This window comes from Protopterus annectens, chromosome 5.part1, assembly GCF_019279795.1.
Source record: "Protopterus annectens isolate FY-2018-M chromosome 5.part1, PAN1.0, whole genome shotgun sequence".
Classification (NCBI taxonomy): Eukaryota; Metazoa; Chordata; order Ceratodontiformes; family Protopteridae; genus Protopterus; species Protopterus annectens.
The window spans coordinates 480,507,726-480,520,000 of NC_056736.1; positions in this window are offsets into that span (position 1 = coordinate 480,507,726).

The window sequence follows — 12,275 nt, forward strand, 5'->3', positions numbered from 1 at the left end:
TGGGCTTTTGGATATTGGCAAAGGCTCTTGCCACCCCCATAGTGCCTTTTTTAGGCAAGGCTCAAAAGACAAACCCACCTCCATAGGTATCACAAGGGATAAGAAACTAAGAGTAATGCGACTCAATGCCAGAAGTCTAAACCTCAAGATGCACACACTCGAAACTCTCTTAGCATGGAGAACATTGATATCTGTGCAGTAACAGAAACCTGGTTCAAGCCTCCCAAGAGCACCCCAGCACTACCAGGTTATACCACATACCATGCTTTTCAGCCCCAAAACTTGGACCGAACCACAAAAGGAGGGGGCTTATCAATATTCATCAAAGATACCCACACCTCCAGGTTGGTGGCACAGCATGAAGCATCAGAGACTATCCATGTGCAACTAACAGTGGGTAAAACTGCCTTCCAGTTTATAGCCTGCTACAGACCACCCTCCCAAATCCAGGAACCCCACTCGGCCTTCCTGAGAACACTGGAAAATATGAAGGTCTCTCCAAACACCATTATATTGGAAGACTTCAACTACCCAAACATAGACTGGGAGCATTACTCTAGCTCCAACACCCTAGCCCAAAGGTTCCTAGAATTTATAAACTCAAATGCTATGGAACAACTTGTTACCACTCCCACAAGAGGGGAAAACATACTGGACCTGATCATCACCAACATGGGGACTCTATGCTCCAGACCAGAAGTGTATCCCTCACTGGTAAGATCAGACCATAAACTAATCTCACTGGATATTCACATCTCGACCCCCCCTGCCCAGAAAACCACAGTGAAAAACTTCTCTAAAGCAAATTTCACACTCCTCAAAACCGAGGTGGAATCCTTCAAAGCCCCGGGCCTGTGGAAATACATGGCCCAGACTGCAGAATCCTTTATAAACGATTCTATGAACACCTTCAGGAATGCATGGATCATGCAATCCCAAATAAAACCAAGACCCAATCCTCCAAAGTTAGGCATCCTGTCTGGTGGACCCCAGCCATAAACAAACTATACAATAGAAGGAGGAAGCTACTACATGATAGAGCAAAATCCCAAAAAGGGAAGGCATCTCTGATCAGTATTAGCAAAAACTACAGGCACTCATAAAATCGTCTAAGGCCAGCTTCGAGAAAAATTGCACAGGACACTAAGGATAATCACAAGGCTTTCTTTAGTTATGTTAGGAACCTGGGTGGGAATTCCCAGATATGCTCAGAATTAGTCCAAAATGACAAAAATACACAACCCACAGACATTGCCAACATCCTAGCTGACAGGTACAGTGCAAACTTCCCCCCCACCAAAAGGGCAAATATCTATGGCAGCAGAGTGCTTCCCCCCTGACTTCTCAGATGCTCAGGTAAGAGTTGCCCTCTCCAAAGCAAAAAACACAGCATCAATGGAACCAGACGGTGTCCCAGGCTGCATCCTACATGAACTCCAAGAAGAGCTAAACCCAAACATAAAACTGCTGTTCAATCTCAGCCTTACTATAGGATAAGTACCCAAAGAGTGGTGTACAGCAACAGTGGACCCTCTCCACAAAGGTGGTTCCTCAACAGATCCTGGAAACTATCGCCCCATAAGCCTGACTAGCTTGGTCTGCAAAGCTATGGAAAGGATCATCATGGACCTCATAAATAAAGATATTGGGGACCTACAGACACTGGATCCTACCCAGTTCAGCTTTGTTAAGGGCAGATCCTGCCTCTTAAACCTGGTTGATTTCTTTGAAACAGTCACCAAGGCCATTGACGAGGGGAAGGTGGTCCACACAGCCTACCTGGACCTCGCAAAGCCTTCGATACAATACCCCACTTGGGCATTATAGATAAGCTCACCAGCTTAAATATAAACCCCTATGTCACTAGATGGGTTGCAAACTGGCTCAAGGACAGAACCCACATGGTTAGAATTGCTGGAGCCATGTCAGACTCCAAACCAGTTACAAGTGGCATCCCACAAGGCTCAGTCCTGGGACCTCTCTTGTTCGGTATATATTTCACGGAGGTACAGGCCAACACGGAAGGACTGTGGCTGACCAAGTTCACAGATGACTGCAAACTAGGTGCCATAATCGACTCTCCAGCTGACACAAGCATCCTACAAAAGGGCCTCATAGAAACAGACAACTGGTGCCAGAGCCATGGCCTCAAGCTAAATGCCAAAAGTGTATAGTCATCCCTTTGGCAAAAACAGTGCCCACAAATTACCACATAGGTGGTAATCCATTAAGTATGGAAGAAGTAATTAGGGACCTGGGGACTCAAGTTGATAGCAATCTCTCATTTGAAACCACGTGGCCAAAGTGGTTAGAAAAACATATTATATAGCCCACCTAATCATGAAGGGATTCACATCTAGATCAGGGAGGTCATCATGCCTCTTTACTCATCCCTCATCAGGCCCATAATTGAGTACAATGCCCTTTTGGGATGTACCTTACCAGACACCTGCAGCAACTGGAAAGACCCCAAAAGTACCTCACCAAGAGGATCAAAGGGCTCAAACAGATGCCATATGCTGCCCGGTTAAAGAAACTCCAGCTCTACTCAGTGGCATACCGCCTGCTCAGAGGCGATCTGTGCCTGATGTATAAAGCCATGTCCAACCCGAATTAATGGACATGCTGCACCTCAGAAAATCCAAATCCCATCGAGCTACACGCCGAGAGACTTGAACCTCAGCACTGAAATAAATAGGACATGCTGGAGGGACAGATTCATAACCCAGAGGCTCCCTTCACTCTGGAATAAAATCCCAGTCCAGGTTAGGCAGAGTCCCTCATTGACTCTCTTCAAGAGGAATCTTGTTGAGTGGATGAGAGATCGTAGGTTTATCCCAGGTATCACTTCTGTGTCACTGTTAGACAGAGGCACAGTATACTAACCTCGAAAAAGGGCATAGCAAAATTCATTTAAAATGGGTGGCGAAAGCCAAACACTCTGGCTAGGCTTATAAATGCCCTAGGGCAGATAGCCTAGTATGAGCCTATGAACCTATGAACCTATAACCGTATTGCCAAGGTGGTGTGGATATCCTAATCTGTGGCCACACTAATCTCTAATGGGTTTGTAGCCAGAAGAAAAGCAGCCATTGTGCGACTCTACTCATGACTTATGAAACGCATTAAAGGGTACAACACCCCATTTGGGATGTGCCTTATGAGACAACAGCAACGGCTTTAAATACCACAACATTACCACACCAAGAGGAATACTGACCTCTGAAGGATGACGTATGCAGCCCAACTACAGAAACCCCAACTGTACTCGTTTGCATAGCACATACTCAGAGGTAATCTCTGCTGAACATACAAGGCCCATGTCCAAAACAATATTGATGGATATGCTCCACATAAGCAAAAGCCACTGAGAGCCACATGCTCTGGGATATGTACCTAAATGGAACTATGACTAGGACGTGCTGGAGGGATACATTGCTGACCCGGACACTCACCATTCTTTGGAACATGATTCCTATGTACATCAGGCAGGGACCCTCGCTAGCACTCTTCAAGAGATACCTCGATTGGTGGATGGGAGACAGACATGTACACCAGGGATCACTGCAGTGGCTCTGCTGTACAGAGGTGCAGGAAATGAATGGCTCTGCTGTTCACAGGCACAGGACACTAACCTAGGGAGGTGCCGCAAGTGAAAACACTGTAAGTTAGGCTTACGAATGGCCTTGGCCAGACAGCATAGTACCTAACTGTGAACCTATTAAGCTATTATATGTCCTTTGTGCATGGATAATTGACTAGCTCTTCCATTTCAATTAGCTATCATGCTGATACACTGTCTGGTGACTACAAGTCATATGTATTCTGTTATTGTGTATTGTACATGCCAATAGACATACCTGATGTTTGCATAACATAACAGTAATGCTATGTAAAATGTTAGACATATCTACCTACAATACTGTACATTTCACATTTTTGCCACAATATCCCACAATGCAAAACATAATTGCACAGCAGGACCACCTTAGATATGTTATTCTCAGTTATACGCCCATACATATGCCTACTGTTACAGTATATCAACATATACTATCCCCTGTTATGGCACATACTTGTTGGACAAACCCTGCCACTGACAGGCTGGAGTGGAATTGTTGTGTTTAAAGTCCTTATATAGCATCCTTTGTGGTGTATGAGGTTTTTACCTTGTGGCCCACAGCAGTACACACAATTTCTGTGTGTGTTACTATGCTCAACAATACATCACTACATAATACTTTTTCCCACTATATGCATTGCGTACACTTTAATTATTACAGAACAGATACTACATACACTAACATACTGAGTGTTCAACATACCTTATTAGTATCCCAAGTTGATGATAATATAATTCCTATTAATTTTCTGTTGTAATGTTTTTCTGGTATGTACATACAGTTTGAATGTATGACAAGCCATCCTTTTATACTTAGATATCAGTAACATGTGGTATCCTGCCACCAATTGGTGTTCCAGAGTAGATGATTACATGCACATCAGCTGTGCAGCTACTCCATTAGCCAATGACATGGCAACAGTGGGGTATAATTGAATACTCCACTTGGGCCTTGTCCCTTTGCCCTACCTTTGAGGAAGACGGCCTGGATGTGTTGTTTGGGATGAATTGCAACAGCTATATGGAGACACACAGAGATATATTAACTTAATGGCCCCCGTGGATTGTGTGTAATGGCTAGAGGATGTTGTTCTACATGTGAGTCTAGCTGTTATATCAGCCATCTGATACGGGATTATTGCAACCAAACCCTGTAACATTGGCGTCTGTTCCATTGTACAACAGCAACAATTTCACATAGGGCCATTATAGTGTGTCTCTGACAAGGTATGTTAAGGCTTCTGCAGATGTCATAGAGTGAGTGGATGTTTGTGATCTTATTACAGTCTGTATTGCAATTGTTTCGGGAGTGAGGAAGATGTAGGTGGGTGTACATAGCAGATGCAGGTGTGTAGGAACTGCATTTATACATATTCAATATGTGTGTGAGGGCTCCTTCCCTATTTGAAGACCTATCCTTTAGTAGACTATGGTAATTGCTGGCTTATTCATTAAGCCATTGTTAATGGGTTCCTGTAGAGCACGCAGGTGATGTTGGTCCTTCAATCCCTTCGGAAATACATCGGTATGAAATGAAATGTTGCTACATGAAAGCTGTCTCATGTATTTCTGTCACAGATATTTGCACTCATTGGAGTTGTGTTGGTGACTGCACCTCTTTGGCTTGGGTTGCCACCTTTTCAAATGGCCATAGTGGGACATTTGCAGGACACACATCGGATTTTAGAGGCCAACACATACCCACGGTCAGTACAAAGTATAGAACTTTACATATATGCCTATATAAAAGCTTATATTCTTGTAGCAGTTTACTTGCTTATCCTGTTTCTTGTTACATGTAGGTATTTTAGATACAGATGACTATTTTATGCAACAATTACATTAAATGTGGAACATGCCAAATGTCTTGAGATTGTAGGACATTTCTATTTGTACTCATTTTGGTCAGGACTCCAAAGCACATAGAGGGACTGCCCCTCGCAAGGTGGGACAGGTGGTAACCTTATCTTTGGCTCATGTCCATAGCATATATTTGTAATAGTGTATAGACATATATACTCTCCATATCCTTTGTTCATAATGTTCGGTCGTGGCGGAATGTGTGATTGCTATGGTCCATGTTATGCACATATTTGAAGACTTCTACTGCTATATACGGCATATGCAGAGATTCAGGAATGCACACACTTCCAGCGACCACATTACCGTTCCCGGACTCCCAGACCTCACAATACCGAACACTCAAACTCGCAACAGTCAAACTCCCAGAACTAACACAAACACAGAACACACAAGCACACACAGACACACTGCTACCCATCACATCCAAACAAACCATCCTACACTACGTATGGCCAGGTGGCCATGCCCTCATACACACCCCATGTGGGTGGCTGCACCTCCCACACCACACCTACTTTAATAATCTACCTCCGAGATAGCACAAACAGACACATGAAGCAGACCCACACACACACACATTACAGTCCCCCGGCAATGCACACCACAGTCAGAACACACACTTACACACACTACAGCAATCAGAAACACACTTAAACACAGTACCTACCTGAACCGCAGCACCAAAAGCACTAACTAAATGTCCCTTAACATCGTGATAATAGTACTCATGGTTCTGGTGTTCCAGTACTGTGGTCTTTCGGTCTTTAAGCCTCTTAATTACACGTGTCGGTATGTGAAGCATTCGGTATTTGGTAGTATCCTATTTATATGTACCTCCATGGTTGTGTAGATGTTGTTAACCTATCTATATATTTGCATATATATGTATAGCTATATATATCTACACATACCTCTCTATCACCCTTTCTGTCTCTCTCTCTCTCTATATATATATATATATATATATATATATATATATATATATATATATATATAGAGAGAGAGAGAGAGAGAGAATACACTTTTTGTTGGGTACATGGCGGTGTATACTATTTCCCGTAGTCTGCCCTTTTGTGTTTTAACCTGTCACAATACACACCTGCCATTGGTACATCTCAGGTAGCTTAGTGGTAGGTTATTGTGAAGACTGTGTACATGGTTGCGTGTTCTTCTCCTGGCAGTGGTCGTTTTACCTCTCAGAGCAGGCACTATTAGTACAAGGGTAAATAACACACATTTCAGTGGTTCTGGGCAACTTTGCCCATGATCTGTGCGATATTCAGCAAAGGTTAGACCTGTGTTGTGTATATCCATGTAGTCATGTTTAAATGACGCTTACCAGCACTTACCGGTGCAAAAACCCGCTAACATGTGCTTAAACGTGCTCTAAATATCTGCATCCAACATCCATTATTCGGGACATCAGAATTACATAACAGCCCTTGCAGGTTGTGGAACCAGGACCATGCACGAGGCAGTCAGTGGCTTTACCACTGGGGCATCTGGGATATGTACAAGTGTTATGGTGTTTAGTATGTAGACTATACTACAGCTGTTCCTCCATACTGCAAACAAATGTGTAACTCAGTTAGTTTACATATGGATGATACCTATTAATGGTGTGTCCATGTGATGCGTAATGGATGTGCTCCAGCTATGGGAATCCATGTCACAGTGAGCCACACACTGTAATGTGCTACACCTTGCCACAACCATAACTGGAGAATGCTGGGGTGACAGATACCTGTCATGGGTACTCCCCATGCTTTGGAACTACATCCCTGATTACATTATATGGAGCCCCTCATTAACACACCAGGGAATCCTTGCAGAGTGGGTGGGGAACAGTGGTTACACCCCAGGGATCCCACAATTGGCTCTGTTCCACAGAGGGATAGTTAGTTAATCAATGGGGTGGCGACAGCAGACACATTTTGGCTAGGCTTATGAATGGCCTCTGACAATTAGGCATGTACCTACCAATGTACCTAGGAACCTATACATACAGTATCAACACATGCTGTTAGCTTAATTTATTGTTCAGGTAGTGACTTACCTTGTGGAAATAGCAGTTGTGTGTGCAATAGTTGAGGGCTGCCTATGTAGGATGCACACAGTAGACCACCTATACATGAAAATTTACAGGTTGTCGTATGTGTGTGCCATCCATTTTACTGTGTGTGCAGGTGGAGAAGTGTGTCAGTCCATAGGGGCCTACCCTGTCAGTGTATGTGCTATACGTTCCCTCTTTGCCAAGGCATGGACATACTGGGCATGCTTCCGTCTGCCTACTGGGGCTGGCACAGGGTGTTCGTGGTCTGAATCCCTCTGTGCCTGTGGTGCCCTTTGCAATTGCGGTGGGCTGTGAGGGTGTTCACCATTATGTCCCTGTTGCAGCTGTTTCCGCAGGATCATATTATGTAGCATGGCACATACTATGAAGATGTGGGCACAAGTACCTAGAGAGTACTGCAAGGCTCCACCAGATATGTCGAAGCAGCGGAACCGTGATTTCAGCATCCCAAACACGCCTCTATGATGATTCTGGTTTGTGCGTGTGCCTCATTATGGCGTTCTTGCATGGGTGTGTGTGCATTTCTGATGGGAGGCATCATCCACAGCTCCAGTACATAGCCAGCATCCCCACAAGGTGGCCATATGGGATGTCCCCCCTGACAAATACCTGGTACAGCTGTGAGGCATGCCAGATGTGGGAGTCATGGTAGCTTCCAGGGCTGCCAGCACACACATCCATGATAATGGCCTGGGCATTGGACATGACCTGGCAGTTGATGGAGTGGTATCCCTTGCGGTTTATGTAGCACCTACCATGCTCACCGGGTGGTGACTTGATATGTATGTGTGGGCAGTCTATTGCACCCAGTACCTCCGGGTAGTCTGTCACATGGTGGAAGAGGCGCATATTGCTGGCCAACTCCTCCTGAGTTCGGGGGAAGTATATATGCTCATTGGCATGTGGTAACATGGCATCCAGGAACTGGTGGACTACCCTGGATGCTGATGCCTGTGAGATCCCCATGATATCTCCAGTTGGCCTTTGAAAGGTAGCTGTGGCTAGTATTCTCAAGCTTATACATACCTTCTTGTCCACTGGGATGGGCTCCCCTCTGTTGTTTCTGGCTCTGAGGTGTGGCCGGCACAGCTCAATGATTTGCTGTATGATGTCCCTGTCCACCCTGTAAAGCTCTGCTATCTCGAGATCATCTAGCCCCTGGTAGGTTACCCTTGGTCTGAACACTCTTCTCCTCCTCCGGTGCCTGAGGTGGTTGTCAGCATCATCCTCCACACCACCTTCAGTCTCCAACACATGCTGATGAATCACAGCTATGGCAGCTCCCAACATGTACATTGTAAAAGTTCCCCATCTGTTTACACCGATGGTGCAGTGTTTGGGAATACACGAGTGTGTGTGAGGTGCCTTCACACTTTATACTATTGTGCTTTGGAAGCTGATGATGTCATAGAGTGTGCATGTACAATCCGAGCTGCAGGGTATCTTACTTATGTGTTTTACCACAGGTACTGCTATTGTGGTGCCTTTGGTGTTGAATTACATTTGGCTGCCGTGGATCATCTCTTGCCCTTGCCTTCACTTTTCAATCTGACTCCCCTCCCATTGTCAGGCATGCATCCAGCAGCCTGCTTTCTTGTTTTGTGCTTTCCCAACCCAGGGTTGTGTTGTGAAATGTGTTCTGTAGCCGATCTACTGCACATTTGCTTTGCTCTGCTGTGAGAGTTCTCTTTTCTTTGCAATCTGGCACCTCCCCTTTCCTGTTCTGCAGGTTGCTGCTAGCAGCTTTGTTAGCTACCATCAATGGTCCACTGTGAGTTAATAGTCGTTAATTACTCAGTTGTACTCCAATTAACCTACTGCAGCATTTCCTTATTGTCTTCCCATAACCTTCCTGTTTCAGCTGTGGTGCGCGCCGTGCACAGCCATTTACCAGATTTTGGGTGCGTTGTCATCCGTGTACACATGCGCTTTTGGTCACCTTGTGTGCTCTCAGATAAGCAAAGCTATGGCTACAACAACACCCCTATCCTGCGGCTTTGCTTAGCAATGGGCAACCCAGATTAGCAATGCTCCAATTTGCTTACAGCTACGGTGGCACACCCCTCTGCTGATGTCATGTATACCTCCAGGCCACTCCTCAGTGTTATACTGCTTCGCCATGTGGTACAGCCTTATGGCAGAAAGGCATTTGCGATTCAGTATTACTTGCCTCATTTGCATGGCATTGACTACTAATTCATAGTTACCACGCTGAACACTGTCACAGACCCTTAACAACCCTTGCTCCTTGGTTGTGGTGTAGCATGCATACCATTGACTATTATGGGGAAATCATGATTTGTGTTACATTGTAGTTTTATGACATCTATATATATTTTCCTTGTGTTCCCATTTGCGCACACATGTCCTGTGGTTGTACTTTGCGTTAGTGTGGCCATGACATTAAATGTTATTTTTTATGTGTTGTGCATGTTTTTTTATGCCATTGGCTGTATGTTTAGCCATTGGCATATGTTAACTTTGTAATACGTAAGTTTGGTCCGCTTTCATGGCTCCAATGTTCTGTTTGAAAAAAATGTAAACTGTTGTTTTAGTTTACATTTCTGTTTGCTTATGCTACGCCTGCACCACTTCATGAATCGCTATGTACCTTCATTTGCATGCTGCACTACTGTGCATGGGATGATTAGCATACATGCGCCGAGAGCTGCGCAGCTCTGGCGTATGCTGGTAGTGCACGTGGAATCGGATCGTACCTGAATCGCTCGGTGGCCATATTTGGCATTAGACCGCCTACGCTATGCCTGCGCCTGGCGCAAGCTTCATGAATCCCAGGGTATGAATTTCCAGTTTTATAGCAGATGATGATGGTGATGCATATTTCCCTTTTTAACTAAACTTGAGCAGTGTTATAGGAGCATTTCACTACAAAATGCCACATATTACATGGCAGCTCCAATACTGAATGCATGCTAAATTTTTACCCACCATGTATGCAGTAGTAAAATAAAACCTTCAGGTGACTCTATCAAGTTTCATTTTATTTATTTATTTATGTATGTATGCATTTATTTATTTATTTCTGAATGTATGTTTGTTTGTTTGTTTGTGTCTTTCGGCTTTTCCCGGTTAGGGGTCGCCACAGCGGAACTCCGGTCTGCTAATGATTGGTAGTGGATTTTTACGTACCGGGTTACCAGCCCTGATGCACAACCTTCAACGAAGGCATGCCCCATTCACTTATGCCTCCACACAGAAGACGTTCTAGCTGGGAATCAAGAATGTATGTATGCATGTATATTTGGCAAATGGATAAGCGGGCTGTCTAAAGACCATTTTCAGCTACGACCTGAGCACAAAGACAAAATACAGAATATAAATTGAACTGAGTTAAATGCAGGTTAAGTAAAATGTTTATGTATGATAGTACAGTAAGCCTGAACACACATTTACAAGGATAAGAACAATTATTACATTAAGTATTGAAAACATTATTTACATTGTTGCAAACATATCACTGACAAAGCACAGTTCTTGTGTTGAATGTGTTCAGGGACCATTGGAGGCTACATGGTAGGACAGGGGTGACTCAGACTGCATCCTTCAGTATGCATAGGTGTGGGGTTCATTGACACAGCATGTTGTTTTAAATCCTTTACCATGTGCATTTTATAGCATTCCTTAGAAGGATCTGTGATTGCAACCTGGAGTCTGATAGAAGCTAGGCATCCACCCCCTGGTATATTGTAATTCCAAGGTGTATATCTGGATGTTTTGCTCAGGGTATTTTTTTATGATAGCTCTGAACCTCTGAAATACTACACAGCACCTTTTGGAATCTCACATTAGATTTATCATGGTTAACCATCTTTTAAACTTGTAGTCTGGTTTGTAGACACAGAAAATAACAGAGCTATATTTCTTTAGAATGTTAAGAGTTTTTATAAGCTCCTTTTCAAAGTAGGCACCGAGATTATTTCCACCAGTTTCATCTATTTGGCATTTCTTATGATTTACCTCATAGACATAGATTTTTGAGGTTGTTTTTTTTTCTTACATAAGGGTGCCACTTTTCCCCTAAGGGGTCATGTAGTAAGTATTTATTTAAAATATCAAATTGAACATATTGTCAGTACTGGATTATAACCTACAAATTTTCTACTGAAATTAATATTCAATTAATTCACTAGTGGATTTTCAGTTAACTGCACATTTCTGTGATCAGTTTCACATCATCTTGTTCTTTTATTACACATTAACTCCTAATATGTGATTCTATGCCTGAGTATAAGATGACAAGTGTATTAGGTGACTCTTATTGCTGACAAAAGGATTATTAGGTATGAACTGATGCAGACCTCACTTTTCTGCAAACACGAATCAATAAATTGAGTGAATGCTCTTACGAAGATCAGTTTCCATTAAAAGGCATACAGGTGTGGTAGTAATCTGCAGTGCTAAGAAAAAAAAAAGATTAATGAGGCATTAGAAACAGTTTTAAGTTGTATAGAATTTTTATGTTTTCAGTTGTGCAAAAATGAGAACAGACTGAGCTGAGAACAGCAGTGTGAGCAGAATATATACTGCCACACTGCTGTTGTTTTACCTGTGAGGCAAATAATATACTGTTTGCTTTGTGCTTTAGCTGTGGTAGTATCAATGCAAGAGAGGAACAACAAATACGCATAAAATAAAGACTCAGAGTGCTTGAATCTGTGATTCCCTATTGTAGGAGATATTGATTGTATGGTAATA